Source organism: Trichosurus vulpecula, chromosome 2 (assembly GCF_011100635.1).
Source record: "Trichosurus vulpecula isolate mTriVul1 chromosome 2, mTriVul1.pri, whole genome shotgun sequence".
Lineage (NCBI taxonomy): Eukaryota > Metazoa > Chordata > Mammalia > Diprotodontia > Phalangeridae > Trichosurus > Trichosurus vulpecula.
In genome coordinates this window covers 171,168,999-171,185,125 of record NC_050574.1, presented here as the reverse complement: position 1 = coordinate 171,185,125, position 16,127 = coordinate 171,168,999, and the positions used below count along the sequence as shown (strand labels likewise).

General features: G+C 39.5%; 1 pseudogene; it reads right to left on the bottom strand.

The window, feature by feature from the left end:
• Positions 1 to 2,178: 2,178 nt before the first annotated feature.
• Positions 2,179 to 2,753, bottom strand: LOC118838473 (annotated as a pseudogene).
• Positions 2,754 to 16,127: the final 13,374 nt, after the last annotated feature.

The window sequence follows — 16,127 nt, the reverse complement described above, 5'->3', positions numbered from 1 at the left end:
CTTTCTCAGTGAAAAGACCAGAGCTGAACAGAAAATTTGACTTTCAAACACAAGAATCAAGAGAAGCATGAAAAGGTAAACAAGAAAGAGAAATCATAAGGGACTTACTAAAGTTGAACTGCTTTGTTTACATTCCTACATGGAAAGATGACGTGTATGATTCATGAGACCTCAGTATTAGGGTAGCTGAAGGGAATATACATATATATAGACAGAGGGCACAGGGTGAGTTGAATATGAAGGGATGATATCTAAAAAAAAATCAAATTAAGGGATGAGAGAGGAATTTATTGAGAGAGGGAGAAAGGGAGAGATAGAATGGGGTAAATTATCTCACATAAAAGTGGCAAGAAAAAGCAGTTCTGTTGGGAGGGAAGAGGGGGCAGGTGAGGAGGAATGAGTGAATCTTGCTCTCATCAGATTTCACCTGAGGAGGGAATAACATACACACTCAATTGGGTATCTTACCCTGCAGGAAAGAAGGAGGAAGGAGATAAAAAAGGGGGGACGATAGAAGGCAGGGCAGATAGGGGGAGGAGGTAATCAAAAACAAACACTTTCAAAAAGGGACAGGGTCAAGGGAGAAAATTCAATAAAGGGGGTAGGATAAGGAAAGAGCAAAATGTAGTTAGTCTTTCACAACATGAGTATTGTGGAAGGGTTTTACATAATGATACACATGTGGCCTATGTTGAATTGCTTGCCTTCTTAGCGGGGGGTGGGTGGGGAGGGAAGAGGGGAGAGAATTTGGAGCTCAAAGTTTTAAAAACAGATGTTCAAAAAGAAAGGTTTTGCATGCAACTAGGAAATAAGATATACAGGCAATGGGGCATAGAAATCTATCTTGCCATACAAGATAGTAAGGGAAAAGGAGATGGGCGGGGAGTGGGGTGACAGAAGGGAGGGCTGACTGGGGAACGGGGCAACCAGAATATTTGCCATCTTGGAGGGGGGAGGGTAGAAATGGGGAGAAAATTTGTAATCCAAACTTGTGAAAATCAATGCTGAAAACTAAAAATATTAAATAAATAATGAAAAAAAGATTTAAAAAGTCATTCAAAAAAAAAGAATTTTTTTCTTCCCATGATTTTTATTATATTCCTCTGGCTCTGGGGTTTCTCACATACAAAGCACAGATAAAGGGGATTCCCCAGCTGGTCCCTATGGTATCATGTCTCCCTCCCACCAAGCTTCTTAATGAAGCTAGCGGTCCATGCCAAGTGCTCTTGAAAATGATCAGAATCATTTTGTAAATCTTCATCTGCCAGCACCACTCCTGTTAACCTTTCTTCTCAACACACCAGGTTCATTGCCTGTGTTTCATGACCATAATAAACTGCACATCTTGGCTCAATAGATTAAACCAGGAGTGGCAAGGAAACAAAATAAGAGTTTTCCTCTTAAAATTCTAACCTAAACCCATCTTTTGTGGTTCCAAAGGTACAGGCTTTTCTTCACTTCCTGATGAATAAAGTTTGAACCTTAACCTCAAAAGCTGAAACTGGCAAATCTCAATATCATAGTCAACAATACAGTGCAACCCATAGTAGGGGGAGGGAGAGAAGGGGCAATTCATGCTTCACCCCACTTGGGATGGCTTCATTAAACATTGGACCTTACTCAGAGTGGAGAACAAAAAGGCAACTTTCAAAAATGAGTATAAGTTATTGAGGGGATGCATTCCCTATAATCCTTCCTAAAGAGCACCTGAAGGGGATTATCTGTTTCCTGAACCAGATCTGGGAAGTAGAATCCAACCTCTTTCCTCCCCTCCAAACCACACCCCCTCAAAAAAAAAACCCATCCGTTGGCTAACAGGTTTAAAAAAACACCCCCCCCCAAAACATAATACCACCCCCCCCGCAAAAAACAGAAAAAAACTAAGAAGTCCCAGATTACTTGCCAGGTTGGCACCAGGGAGCACCTTCAAAAGTTTTGAGCCTAAAATTAGTTTGTTACAGTCATCAAAAACATGCCTTGCTTTTTAAACAAAAAAAAAATAGAAACAGTAAACAAAAATAAAAACTAGTGCTGATCAGTTTTCTGACACTATGTAATTACTCAAAATTAACTAGTCATTATTGCAAAAATGAATCTTAATTTCTCTTTAGTTTGATTTAATATTGCTTTTAGTATGATGCCCGCACCAGCTTTGCAGAGGGGGCTCTGGAGGGCTGTTCATAGCAGCACACACCCCGAGGATTTTCTTTGGTTCCAGAGGTTCCAGAGCAGCCAGTATCACCTCATCAAATACATTCTTCAGGCCCTTCTATGTGAGCACATAACACTCCACATATTTGACGGTCTTCAGGTCTCCGGCCAGCTTTTCAGCACTCTGGAGTGATGGGCTTCTGTTAGTTCTTGGCAAGTTTCTCAATAGTAGAAGGGTCATCTCTGAGATCAATTTGGGTCCCAACAAGCAAGAAAGGAGTCTTTGGATAGTGGTGAGTAATCTCTGGTACCCACTTTTCTTTCACATTTTCAAATGAGGATGGGGATACCATTGAAAAACAGACAAGAAACACATCTATCTGTGGATACCTGAGGGGTCGTAATCTGTCACAATCTTCCTGTCCTGCAGTACCAAACAGTCCAAGAGTATATGGTTCTTCACCAATCACAACTGTGACTGCATAGTTGTCAAATACCATTGGTACATGTTCAGATGCCAATTTGTTTGTTGTAGATGAAATCAGAAGACATGTCTTACCAATGGCGCCATCACCCACAACAACACACTTGATAGTCTGCATTGTTGAAGCCTTTTTGTATCCACTTTCAGTATTTCAAATCAATGTAATTTCAGTTTCTGTATATATATATATATATATATATATATATATGAGGAAAATGTTAGCGTTTGCTTTCATGCAGGTGTGATTCATAATATCCCAGCATTCTGAGTTAATAAAGCAGTTTTGTTGACTCTCAAAAAAAATGTAATTTCAGTTTTTCCTCCCTCTTTCAAGAATTGCAAGAAGTAGGAAAATGATCAGCAGTGTCAGACTTAACAGAGTTTAGACACCATTATAAACCTCATGTGGAGTATTTAGTTAATAAATAAGCATTGCATTAATAAAACACTGCAAGGTACTGCTCTAAGAACTGGGGGTACAAAACCAAAAATAAACCCCACCCCCAAGGAGCTCACATTCTAATGGAGGAGACATGTCTACGGAAGGAAATGTAGCTATGAGTCTCCCTCAAGTCAGTTAATGTAATCACATAATATAGTCACACATGTGAAGTTTTCAATGTATATATACAAGATGGTTTAAGCCTGGTGAACCTCTTTGATTGGGTCAAGAAAGAAACAGCTGATTAGCAGACCAAACCAGCTAACCACATTTTTGGAAACTAAAAAGCTGGAGACATTTCCACAGTTGAGCAGTGCAGAAGTGGAGAATTTCATTTTGGGAGCTGGGGCAGGACCTGAGAGGGAATTGCTCTTATAGAGGAGAGGTTCTCATCTCCCTTCCTCCTTCTCCTTTCCTATTCCTCCCTTGCCCCATCTTCTTTCCTCCCCACTCCTGACATTTTTTTTAAATTCAATTTTATTTTCAGTTTCAAATTCCCTCCTCTACCTTCCCTCAACGATGAAGAAGGTAAAAAAAATTACATATATGTATAGTCATTAAAAACATTAACCATGTCCAAAAGAAAGAAAGAAGAATATGTTTCAATCTTGGCTCTGATTCAATGAGTTCTCTATTTTGAGGTGGATAACATCAGTCTTTTGGAATTGAGTTTGGTCATCTTGTTGATCAGAGTTACTTAGTCTTTTGAAATTAATTGTCTTCATAATATTGCTGTTATTCTGGTTTTACTCACTTCACTTTGCATCAGTTCATACAAGTCTTCCCAGATTTTTCTGAAACCATTCCCCTACATCATTTACAGGGCAATAGTATCCCATTACATTCACATGCCATAACTTATATGTTCATTCTCCAATTGATGGGCATCCCCACAGTTTTCAACTCTTTGCCACCACCAAAATTGCTGCTACCAATATTTTTGTCCATATGGGTCCATTTCCTCTTTCTTTGATCTCTTTGAGGTAAAGATCTAGTAGCAGTGAACAGTTTAATAGCTTTTTTGAGCAGAGTTCCAAATTGTTTTCTAGACTGGTTGAACTAGTTCACAGCTCTATCAACAATGCATTAGGGTACCTATTTTCCACCATCCCCTCCTGTATTTGTTATTTTCTTTTTCTGTCCTCTTAGCTAATCCGATGAATGTGAAGTGATACCTCAGAGTTGTTTTAATTTTTACTTTCTAATTATTAGTGATTTAAAACATTTTTATATGGCTATTAATAGTTTGGATTTCTCCCTCTGAAAACTGCCTATTCATACCCTTTGACTATTTATCAATTGGAGGATGGCTCTTATTCTTCTAAATTTGACTCAATAAAAAAAAAAAAAGGAAATTAGAAAAAGGGGCAGCTAGGTGGCACAGTGAGTAGAGCACTGGCCCTGGAGTCAGGGGTACCTGAGTTCAAATGAGGCCTCAGACACTTGACACATTTACTAGCTGTGTGACCTTGGGCAAGTCACTTAACCCCAATTGCCCTGCCTTCTCCTCTAAAAAAAAAAAGAAATTAAATTTGATGCAATCCCCAAAATATTTGAAAAATGAGACCTTTATCTGAGAAATTTACAGCAAAGATATTTCCTAGTTTTCTTCTAATTTTAGCTGCATTTGGTTTTATTTATACAAAACCTTTTTAATTTTATGTAATCAAAATTATCCATTTTTGCCTCCTGTGAACTTCTCTATCTTGTTTGATCATGAAATCTTCCCCCACAGATCTGACAGATAATTTCTTCCATGCACCACTGAATTTGGTTATGATGTCACTCTTTATGTTTAAATCATGTACTCATTTTGAGCTTATATCAGTATATGGCGTCAGATGTCGCTAGTTTCAGCCAGGCTACTTTTCAGTTTTCCTGATAGTTTTTGTCGAATAGTGAATTCTTGTCCCAATAACTGGGATCTTTGGATTTATCAAACACCAGGTTAGTGTGCTCATTTGCTTTTATATATTATGCATATTTATTGCATATTATATATTATGTACCTCATTTATTCCATTGATCAACCACTCTATTTCTTATCCAGTTTTTTTTATTCAGGGTTTTATCCAGTTATCTAGGGTTTTTTTCCTTTGGTAGTTTGTTTATGGTTTGTTTAATTCCTTTTTCTACAATAGGATTGTTTAAGGATTCTATTTCCTGTTCTATTAAACTAGGCAATTAATATTTTTATAAATATTTATCCATTTTATTTAGTTTTGTTGGTATATAGTTGGGTGAAATGGATCCTAGAGACTCAACCAAAATGCAAATTGGGAGAGTAGCCCCAAATAGGTTGTTACACACATAAATAAGTATATATAAGATATATACAGAATAGATAATGTAACCATAGGGAACACCCTGGTAACCGGAGGAATCTGGAAAGACCTCCTGCAGAATGCTGCATTTAAACAGAGACGTGAAGGAAACCAGGGATTCTAAAAGGTAGAAGGAAAGATAACAACTCAAACACAGGACAAAGGTATGAAGACAGGAGATGGAGGGTCATGTGTGAGGAATGGATTAGGCCAGAATGACTGAACTATGGAGTAGATAAAGGGGAATAGTGTTTAAGAAGACTGGAAAGGTAGGAAGCAGCCAGGGTGTTTTTTAAAAAAAAACTTTGAATAACAAAGGGGTTTATTTTTGATGCTGGAGGTAATATTGAGCTTCTGGAGTTTATTGAGTTGAAGGGGGGAAAGTCTGTGACATGATCAAATTTATGCTTTAGAACAAGGCTGTCCAAAATATGGCCCGCAGGCTGCATGTGACCCACAGTGCGATTTTATGCAGGGTTGGGGGGGGGGGACGGGGACGTGTGGGTTTTAATTTTCGTGAGCGAAAAAATAAATAATAATTTGCATGGAATGCATATTAGATTTTTAAATTCCATCCCTAATAAACAATCTCGTTGGTGTTCATTTTCTTTGGTGTTTTTAAGCAGTATTAGGGACAGAAGATATCTCATGGAATTTTCAGTTGATCTGCGGGATGCATTTCCTCTGTACCTGGCAGATTAGTCAGTATGCACCGCCTTTATGCTGTTGTGTTGTAGCTTTGTTGTTTTGTGTTTACTTTCGCGCTTCACCTTCCCCCACTTTCTATTATGTACTGTATTTTTTATTCTGGGTGTGGCCCTCGAATAACTATTTTATTTTAATGCAGCCCTAAGATAACCTAAGATTGGACAGCCCTGCTTTAGAAAAATCCCTTTGGCAGCTCCATGGAGAACAGATTATAGTGAGCAGAAACTTGAGGGAGGAAGATTAATTAGAAGCCTATTGTTATAGTCCAGGTGAGAGGTGATAAGAACCTGAACTAGGGTGATAGCTTTGTGACTGGAGTTTGGGGGTTGGGTGGAGTGGAATAGATTAGAGAAATGGTTTAGAGGTAAAATTGATGTGACTTGACCATTGACTGGCTGTAGGTTGTCTTCTGTCTTGGGAACCTGGGGGACTAGATAGATGGTGATGCCCACAATGGTAGCATAGAAGTTTAGAAGAGGAGCAGATTTAGAGGAAAGAATAATGAGTTCTGTTTTGGTCTTGTTCTGTTTGAGATACCTGCAGGTCATCCAGGTGACCGTGTCTAGTAAACAGTTGGTAATGCACAAATGGAGCTCAGGAAAAGTAACTAGGCTGGATATTTAGATTTGGGAAATATCTGGATAGAATTAGTAACTGGGTAATCGAGCCCATGGGAACGGAGGAGGTCACCAAGTAAGAGAACGTAGGGAGAAAAGAGGGCCCAAGAGGAACGTCCACATTAGTGGGAGGGGAGGGAAGGAACAAGCATTTATTAAACACCTACTATGTACCAGGCACTGTGCTAAGCCCTTTGCAAATATCTCGCTTGATTTTCATAACAACTCTATGAGGTAAATTCTCTTACAAGTCTCATTGTACAGCTAAAAAAACGAGGCAGAGGTGAAGTGATTAGCCTAGGGTCATATAGCTAGCATATGTCTGAGGCTAGATTTGAACTCAGGTCTTCCTGACTCTAGGTCTAGCACTCTATCCACTGTGCCACCTTTAGTGGGCATGAGAAAGATGAAGAGTTGGAGAATGAGACACAGAAGGAATGGTGGAATATGCAGGAGGAGAACCTCTCACAAAAGCCCAAAGAGAAGAGAGTGTCTGGGAAGGGAAGGCAATCAAAAACATCAAAAGCTGCAGAGAAATCAACAAGGAAGAGCATTGAGAATGAGCCATTAGATCTGGCAGTTAGATCATTGGTAACCTGAAGAAGAGTTTGTCACTTGAATGAGGGGGTAAGAAGCCAGAGAGAAGAGGAAGAAGTAGAGGCATTGAGTGTAAATGACTTTCTTCAAGGAATCTAGCAGAAGAGAGGAAAGATATGAAAGTTGGTAGGGATGGTATGATATAGTGAGGGTCCTTTTTTAAGGATTGGGGAGACATATCTATAGACAACAGAGAAGAAACTAGTAGGTGTGAGGTGAGGGAGATGTGTTTGTGTGTGTGTGTGCGTGTGCGCGTGTGCATGCGTGAGCACCCATGTGAGAGAAACAGAAAGACCCAGAGACAGATAGATACACAGAGACAGGCAGAAAGAGATAGAGAGAGAGAGAGAGAGAGAAGGAAAAAGAGAGAAGAGAGACAGTAAGAAAGAGAAAGAGGAGATAGAGGAGAAAGAGAGGGGGGAAAGAGAGAAAAGGAGAAGGAGAGGGAGGGAGGTTGGAGGGAGGGAGGGAGACAGAGAGAGAGAAAGAGAGAGAGAGAGAGAGAGAGAGAGAGAGAGAGAGAGAGAGAGAGTCAGGGAAACTACATTTTGCTAAAATGTATTGTAAACAATGAATATCAAATAATTTTACAGCAAGTATTTCTGATAAAGGCCTCATTTCTCAAGTATCTAAGGAACTGAGTCAAATTTATAAAAATAAAAGCCACTCTCTGTATCCCAAAGAGATCACAAAAAAGGGAAAAGAACCTACATGTACAAAAATATTTATAACAGCTCTTTTTGTAGTGGCAAAGAATTGGAAACTGAGGGGATGCCCATTAAGAGGGAATGGCTGAACAAGTTGTGGTATATGAAGGTAATGGAATACTATTGTTCTATAAGAAATGATGAGCAGGCAGATTTCAAAAAAAAACCTGGAAAGGTTTACATGAACTGATGCTGAGTGAAGTGAGCAGAACCAGGAGAACATTGTACACAGTAACAGCAACACTGTGTGATGATTAATTATGATAGACTTAGCTCTTCTCAGCAATACAATGATCCAAGACAATTCCAAAAGACTCATGATGGAAAATGCTATCTATATCCAGAGAAAGAACTATGGAGTCTGAATGCAGATCAAAGCGTATTATTTTCATTTTTTGTTTGTTTGTTTTTTTTATTCTTATAGTTTTTCCCTTTTGTTCTGATTCTTCTTTCACAATATGACTAATGTGGAAATATGTTTAATATGATTGTATGTATATAGCCTATATCAGATTGCTTGCTGTCTTGGGGAGAGGGGAGGGAAGGGAGAAAAATTTAGAACTCAAAATCTTAAAAAAATGAATGTTGAAAAATATGTTTACATGTAATTGGAAAAAAATAAAATACTATTAAGTGAAAAAAGAGCCTTAATATCTAGTATAAAACATAAATAATAGAGGATTTGATAGGAATAAAAATAATACAAGAGCTGCCACAAAATTATGCATGATTAATTCCCAAATAAACTACCACAGATAATGAGTGCTGTGAGTTCAGAGGAGGGAGAGATCACGAGTTGGAAATGTTTGAGAAGACTTCATGGAGAAGGGCCTTCTTAAGTTGGGCCTTGAAGGATGGGCAAGATTTTAATGGGTTGAGAAGGAGGCTATAAGGCAATGGCTCGAGTAAACTCAGAGGGGAAGCTCAGCAATCAAGGCAGTTTGGTTAAAGGGAGGAGTTACATCAAGAACATGTAGAAGACAAAGCTGGAAATAAAAGTTGGGGATAGATTGTAAGGAGTCTTGAGCACCCAGGCTAGGGTGTTGAGGCTTTGGCCTGTGTTACTATTACATTATATTTCATAGAATTGTAGAATATTGAGGTGGAAAGGGCCTTAGAGGTAACCTAGTGCTACCTCAACTGCCTATGGGATCCTTCTTTCCACCTATCCAAATCCTACTCATTTATGATAGGAATAATATCAGTGCTATAGTAGCCCAGTTTATATCAACTTTCAAGAGCTAATTGTTAAATTTTTAATTGGGAGCATTCACAACTTAGAAATGGACAAATAACAAACAAAACAAATGCACCCAAGATTAGAAGGAAAGCAGAAAGCTGGGAAACAATTTTTACAGCCAGGATCTCTAATAAATGCTTCATTTCTCAAATATATAGAGAACTGAGTCAAATTTATAAGAATACAAGTCATTCCCCAATTGATAAATGGTCAAAGGATAGGAACAGTCAGTTTTCAGATGAAGAAACTAAAGCTATCTATAGTTATATGAAAAAATGCTCTAAATCACTATCGATCAGAGTAATGCGAATCAAAATAACTCTGAGGTACCACCTCACACCTACCACATTGGCTAACATGACAAAGCAGGAAAATAGTAAATGTTGGAGAAAATGTGGAAAAATTGGAACACTAATGTATTGTTGGTGGAGTTGTGAACTGATACAACCACTCTGGAGAGCAATTTGGAACTATGCCCAAAGGGCTATAAAACTGTCCGTACCTTTTGATCCAGCAATACCACTATGCTCTGTATCCCAAAGAGATCATAAAAAAGGGAAAAGGACTCACATGTACAAAAATCTTTATAGAAGCTCTTTTTGTGATGGCAAAGAACTGAAAATTGAGGGGATGCCTATCCACTGGGGGATGGCTGAACAAGTTATGGTATATGAATGTAATGAAATACTATTGTGCTATAAGAAATGATGAGCAGATGGATTTGAGAAAAGCCTGGAAAAACTTGTGTGGACTGATGCTGAGGGAGGGGAGCAGAACCAGGAGAACATTGTACACAATTACAGTCACCTTGTGCAATGACTGACTTTGGTAGACTTGGCTCTTCTCAGCAATGCAAGGTTCTAAGACAACTCCAAAAGACTCATGTTGGAAAATGCTGTCCACATCCAGAGAAAGAATTACAGAGTCTGAATGCAGATTGAAGCAAACTATTTGTTTTCTCTTTTGTCGTTGTTGTTTTGTTCCTTCTTTTTGTTCCATTTGTTATAATTCTTCTTTGCAACATGACTAATATGAAAATAAGTTTAACATGAATATATATGTAGAACTTAGATTACATGCCATCTTTGGGGGAGAGGGAGGAGAGGAAGGGGAAGAAAATTTGGAACTCAAAAGCTTGTGGAACTGAATCTTGTAAACTGAAAATAAATAATTTAAAAGGGAAAATAAGAAATACTATTGTGCTATAAGAAATAATAAGCAGAAGGATTTCAGAAAAACTTAGAAAGACTTACATGAAACTGATGCTGAGTGAAGTGAACAGAACCAGGAGAACATTGTACACAGTAACAGCCACAGTGTGTAATGATCTATTTTGATAGACTTAGCTCTTCTCAGTCATACAATGATCTAAGACAATTCCAAAAGACTCATGATGGAAAATGCTATCCACATCTAAAGAAAGAGCTATGGAGTCTGAATACAAATCAAAGCATACCATTTTCTCTCTTTTTTTTTGGTGTTTTTTTCTTTCTTATGGTTTTTTCCTTTTGTTCTGATTCTTCCTTCACAGCATGACTAATGTGGAAATATGTTTAATATGATTGTACATGTATAGCCTATATTGGATTGCATGCCATCTTAGGGAGGGAGGAAAATGTAGAACTCAAAATCTTTAAAAAGTGAATGTTGAAAAGTAAAAATTATTTTTTAAAAAGAAATTGGCAAACACTACAAATCAGAGCCTGATTTATTTTGTTGTTGATCTCCCAGACTTAAAGTGATAGAGAGAATGCTATAACGCAGATCAAACTCTTAAATGTGCCAACATACTTTTTTTTTTCCCAGAGAGCCTGAAACATGAAAATGTTTACCAGCATAGCACTAAGCAATATCCTAACTCCTGCCCCATGCAAGTTAGGCTAGTTTTTCTTTAAAAAGGTATTGAGACCATCCTGGACACCTGGTTGGCTCAGGCTTTGGACATAACCTTCTGGTCACCTGAATATCAAAGCAGTCACAAAAAGCTCCTGTTGCTCTCTGATGCTTGGCTGGTGTAAAATGATAGGCAGGTCGTAGGCAAGGAAGACATGCTCGGCCAAATCAACTAGAAATGTCCTCAATGCCTGTCCTTGTTAAGCACCCATCTCCTGCTATGGCTAAGTCAATCTCCTTTTCTTAACTGGGTGCCAATCTATGAGTGTCTCATTTTGTTCCAACACCTAAACTACCCAGGAACTGGTCTGAGTCAGGGCGAACTGAACAATTGTAACCAAAATCGACTTCCTTATAACTTGTACTCATTGCTCCTACTTTTGCCTTTGGGGCCAAGCAGAAGAAATCTAATCAATCTAATACACACACAGACACACACACACACACACAGACACACACACACACACACATACACACACACGCACGCACGCACGCACGCATAGAGAGTTCCTTAACTACTTGAAGACAGTGATCATATCCTGGCAGGCTGCCTCAGTTTCAAAGGTTTCTGTGGGATTGGTGCCTTCCTTATACCTGCTGCCTTATTCGTTTCCTTGTCTTGTCCTGCCCACTGGTCCCTGTGGATTTCCTGGTTTCTGACGACTCATGTGACTTCTGGTTTTTATTGCTTTGGGGTTTTTTTGGCCTTGCCCTATAGAGGAAGGATTGTATCTTAATCATTTCTATACCTTTCTCCAGGACCTAGTACAATGACTTGAAGATAAGGGTGCTTAATAAAGGTATCAATCAAAAAAAATTATTAAGCACTTACTATATGCCAGGCACTATGCTAAGCACTAGGGATACAAAAAAACCAGTCCTTGTCCTCAAGAAGCTTACAATCTAATGCAGGAAACAAACATGAAAACAAATATATACATAGCAAGCATAATTCAACAAGGAAAATGACTGTAATTAAGAGAGGTTAGGGAAGACTTACTTCCTGTAGAATGTGGGACTTTCATTGGGACTTTAAAGGAAGACAGAGAGGTCAGCAGAGGAGGGAGTGTTCCAGGCATGGGGGACAGCCTGAGATAGTGCGAGGAGCTGAGAAATGAAGTGTCTTGTTTTTAGAACAGCCAGAAGGCCAGTACTACTGGATCAAAGAGTATGTGTTAAGGAGTAAGGTGTAAGAAGACTGGAAAGGTAGAAGGGAGGTAGGGTATGAAAGGCTTCGAATGACAAACAATATTTGTATTTGTTGTTGGAGGCAATAGGGAGCCGCTGGACTTTGTTGAGTGGGGGGGTGGGGTGTGTGACATAGTTGGACTTGTATTTTAGGAAGATCACTTTGGTGGCTCAAGGGAGGGTGGATTGGAGCAGGGAGAGACTTGAGGCGGGCTGACCCACCACTAGCACGAGAGTGGCAGCGATATCAGAGGAGGGAGGAAGCATATTTGGGAGGTGAAATGGGCAGGTCTCGGCAACAGAGTGGATAGGGGGGAAGGGAGGCAGTGAGAGATAGTGAGGTGTCCAGGATGGCCCTGGACTGAGCCTGAGGGATTGAGAGGAGGGTGCATGCCTCTATAGTAATAGGGAAGGTAGGTCAGGGGAGGGTTTAGGAAAACAGAAAAGCAGTTCTATTTTGGACATGTTTAAGTAGAGCGTTTAGTAGATTTTTTAAGATTTTTTTTTTTGCCACACTTATTTCCCAATATACCCCACTGCACAGAACCTTTTCTTATAAGAAAAACAATCAATTAAGTAAAACCAACCAACATAGCAACTGTCTCTGGTGGCATATGCAATTTTCTATATCCATAGATCCCTACCTTTCTACTGAATGGAGGGAAGAGTATTACATCATCTGTCCTCCAAGACCCAAGTTTGAGCAATTCAGTTAGTCTACAACCACCTGCCTTTTATTCTTTTTATTTGTATTATTGCATTATATTGTTATTCTGCTCTATCATTGCAGCTAGGTGGCGCCATAGTGCATTGAGCACTGGGTCTGGAGTCTGGAAGACCCGAGTTTAAAGCTGGCTTCAAACACTTATTAGCTGTGTGACCCTGGGCAAGTCACTTAACCCCTATTTGCCTTGGTTTCATCATCGGTAAAATGGGCCTAATAACAGCACCTACGTTCCAGGGCTGTTGGGAGGATCAAGTGAGAATTAACCATTGTAAAGTCTTAGCAGATTGTCTCACATATAGTTACATAAATGTTAGCTGTTGCTCTGATTCCATTTTTTTTTTTGCTTCACATCAGTCTTTCCATGTCTCCTGAATTCCTCATTATTTGTTGTTTCTTATGCTGCAGTTATATTCCACCTTCAGATAACTTTGCTTAGCCTTTTTCCAGTCAATGGGCACCCATTTTATTTCCAAGTACTTGCTATGACAAAAAGATGCCGTATTAAATTGAATGTGCCCCCAAGTTTTCTAGGATCCTCGTTGTATTGAATGTTATTCCTTCTGTGAACTTCTTCTGAATGCATTTTAACCACTTGTTGGAAGGGACTTACAAACTCTTCATGAGGAAACTCACTACGAATACCAGGAAGCTGGGGGTCCGGTGGATAGCAAGCACACGGCACCTGGAGAAGACCTGAGTTGCAGTTCTGACTCAGACACTTACTAGCTGTGTGACTTAATCTGTCTGCCTTAGTTTCCTCTTGTGTCAAATGAGGATCATAGTAGTACCTACCTCTCAGGGTTGTTGTGAGGATAAAATGAGATAATGTTTGTAAAGCATTTTGTGAACTTGAAGATGTTATATAAGTGCTACCTATCATTAAGAGTTGCCCAAGACGTTGCGAAGTTGTGACTTGCTGAGGATCACCCTGGGAACAAAGGTTTTCCTGACTCTGAGGCCAGCTCTTTATCCATTCTGTAACATTGCCAATTCCAATTTGTCTCTCCTAAAATGTGGGACACAGAACAGAACACAATACTGCAAGTGTGGTCTGACCAGGGCTAGGATAGAAACCAGTCAAATTATCACCCTTCCACTTTACATGCATCTACAAATAGAACTAAAGATTGCATGAGCCTCTCTAATGTCTCTGCCATACTATTGACTTATGCTGAGCTTGTGAGGACACTCTGAACCCCAGGTCATTTTCATATGACTATTGTCTAGGCATATTTCCCCATCTGGTACTTACAAGTTGATTTTTTTGAACCTCAGTACAGGACTTTACCACTTAACTCTCTTCCATCTATCCCCTATTCTCTTCTAACATGGCTACCCCATCACCTCTCACCTGGATTATTTTAACAGCCTTTTAATTGTTCTTTTCTTCCAAGTCTCCCCTTTTTCCAATTCATCTTTTAATGTCTACCAAGACAATCTTCTTAAAGCACAGATCTGACCCTGTATGACCTCACTCCATATTATATCTGACTCTGTTATCATTCTCCTGCTCAAGATTCTTCAGCAGCTTACTATCACCACTTGGATAAAATACCAACTCCTTAGATTTTGCACATAAAGCCCTTTGCAATCTGGTTTTAGCTGACCTTTCTGGACATCTCGTTTGACCCTCCTTCATGTGCTACTCCACATTTACAACTAAACTGGTCTATGCTACCGTCTGAAGTTGATATTCCCTCTTCTGAGGCAGCTACGTGGCACCATAGTGTACAGAGCACTGGCCCTCATTCAAATGTGACCTCAGATACTCACTAGCTGTGTGACCCTGGGCAAGTCACTTAACCCTAATTGCCCAAAAAAGAGAGAAATTCCATGTTCTTCCTTTGCCTTTGAACAAGCTATCTCATATGCCTAGAACGCACTCTCTTCCCATAATCCTTAGATTCCTGCAAGACTCAGCTCGGATGCTGCCGCCCATGAGAAGCCTTTGTCATCTACTTAGTTGCTAGTATCTTTTCCTCAAAATATCTGATATTTACATATCTGTGTACCTGTCCCATTCCCCAGTAGAGGAAAAAGGAGGGAGAAACTGCTTCTGGGGCTCCCTACATTTGACCTCAGCAAAGTCACTTGAATTATCTGGGTCTCCAATTCTTCATCTGTAAAATGAGAGGGGTCTGACTGACTAGCTGATCTCCACATTCCCTTCTAGTTCTAAAGCTACACTCGAGTCTTCACTGTACCATCTTACCCACAAAGATGTTGTGGGAATTTGTCAAACATTTGCAGGCCCTCTTCACTATCTCCTCAATTGTGCCGATGCTATCCTTTTTAGTCTTGGAGCTTGGGGGTTGGGGAGAGCATCTGGTAATTTTTGAACCACATTCATAAACTGGAATCTAAGAGCACTTACAAAAAAGTGGTCTAGTGAGCAATACAGTTCAAAACAGAGGGAATGGAAACAGGAACAAAAGGCAGGTAACTATCGCTGTGCTCCAATTATAGCTAAAACGGGTGGGGCAGCTTGGAAAGGACTTGAAAGATTTCAAAGCAAAAGTGGACCCAGTGATGAACATGAGGACTGAAAGTGGGGGCTGGGGGGAGGAAGGGGGAAGATCTTCTATTCCTACCTTTGTTTCTTGACCATAACCCAAATTTTTTTTTTCTCTGAATCAATGGCCATCCAATTTCTCAAAGGCTTTTTCAAAGTAAAAATAAATCAGATCTTGTAATTTTTCTTTATCCCTATGCCGATTCCCTCCCCCCACAAAAAACAGCAAACTGATGAATCAAGCATGGTTTCCTCATTTGTGTTAGGTGATTCTTCCATGATGGGTCCAACCATTTGTCTATGAAACCAAGAGCTCCAGTTCCCTAAACCTCCTCCGGACCCAACTAATGTTGGCCCAGTGGTTGTTTGCTGCTACCAGATATTCTCTGGGATGCACATATATTTAAGAGGATATATGTTATCCAAATATACTTACTCATTAATGACAACCTAACTGGTTTCCCTAAAGACTCTTCCTGACTTGCTACCATTTTTGTTTCACACACACCTACCATCTTCTACCTCTTCCTCCTAAGA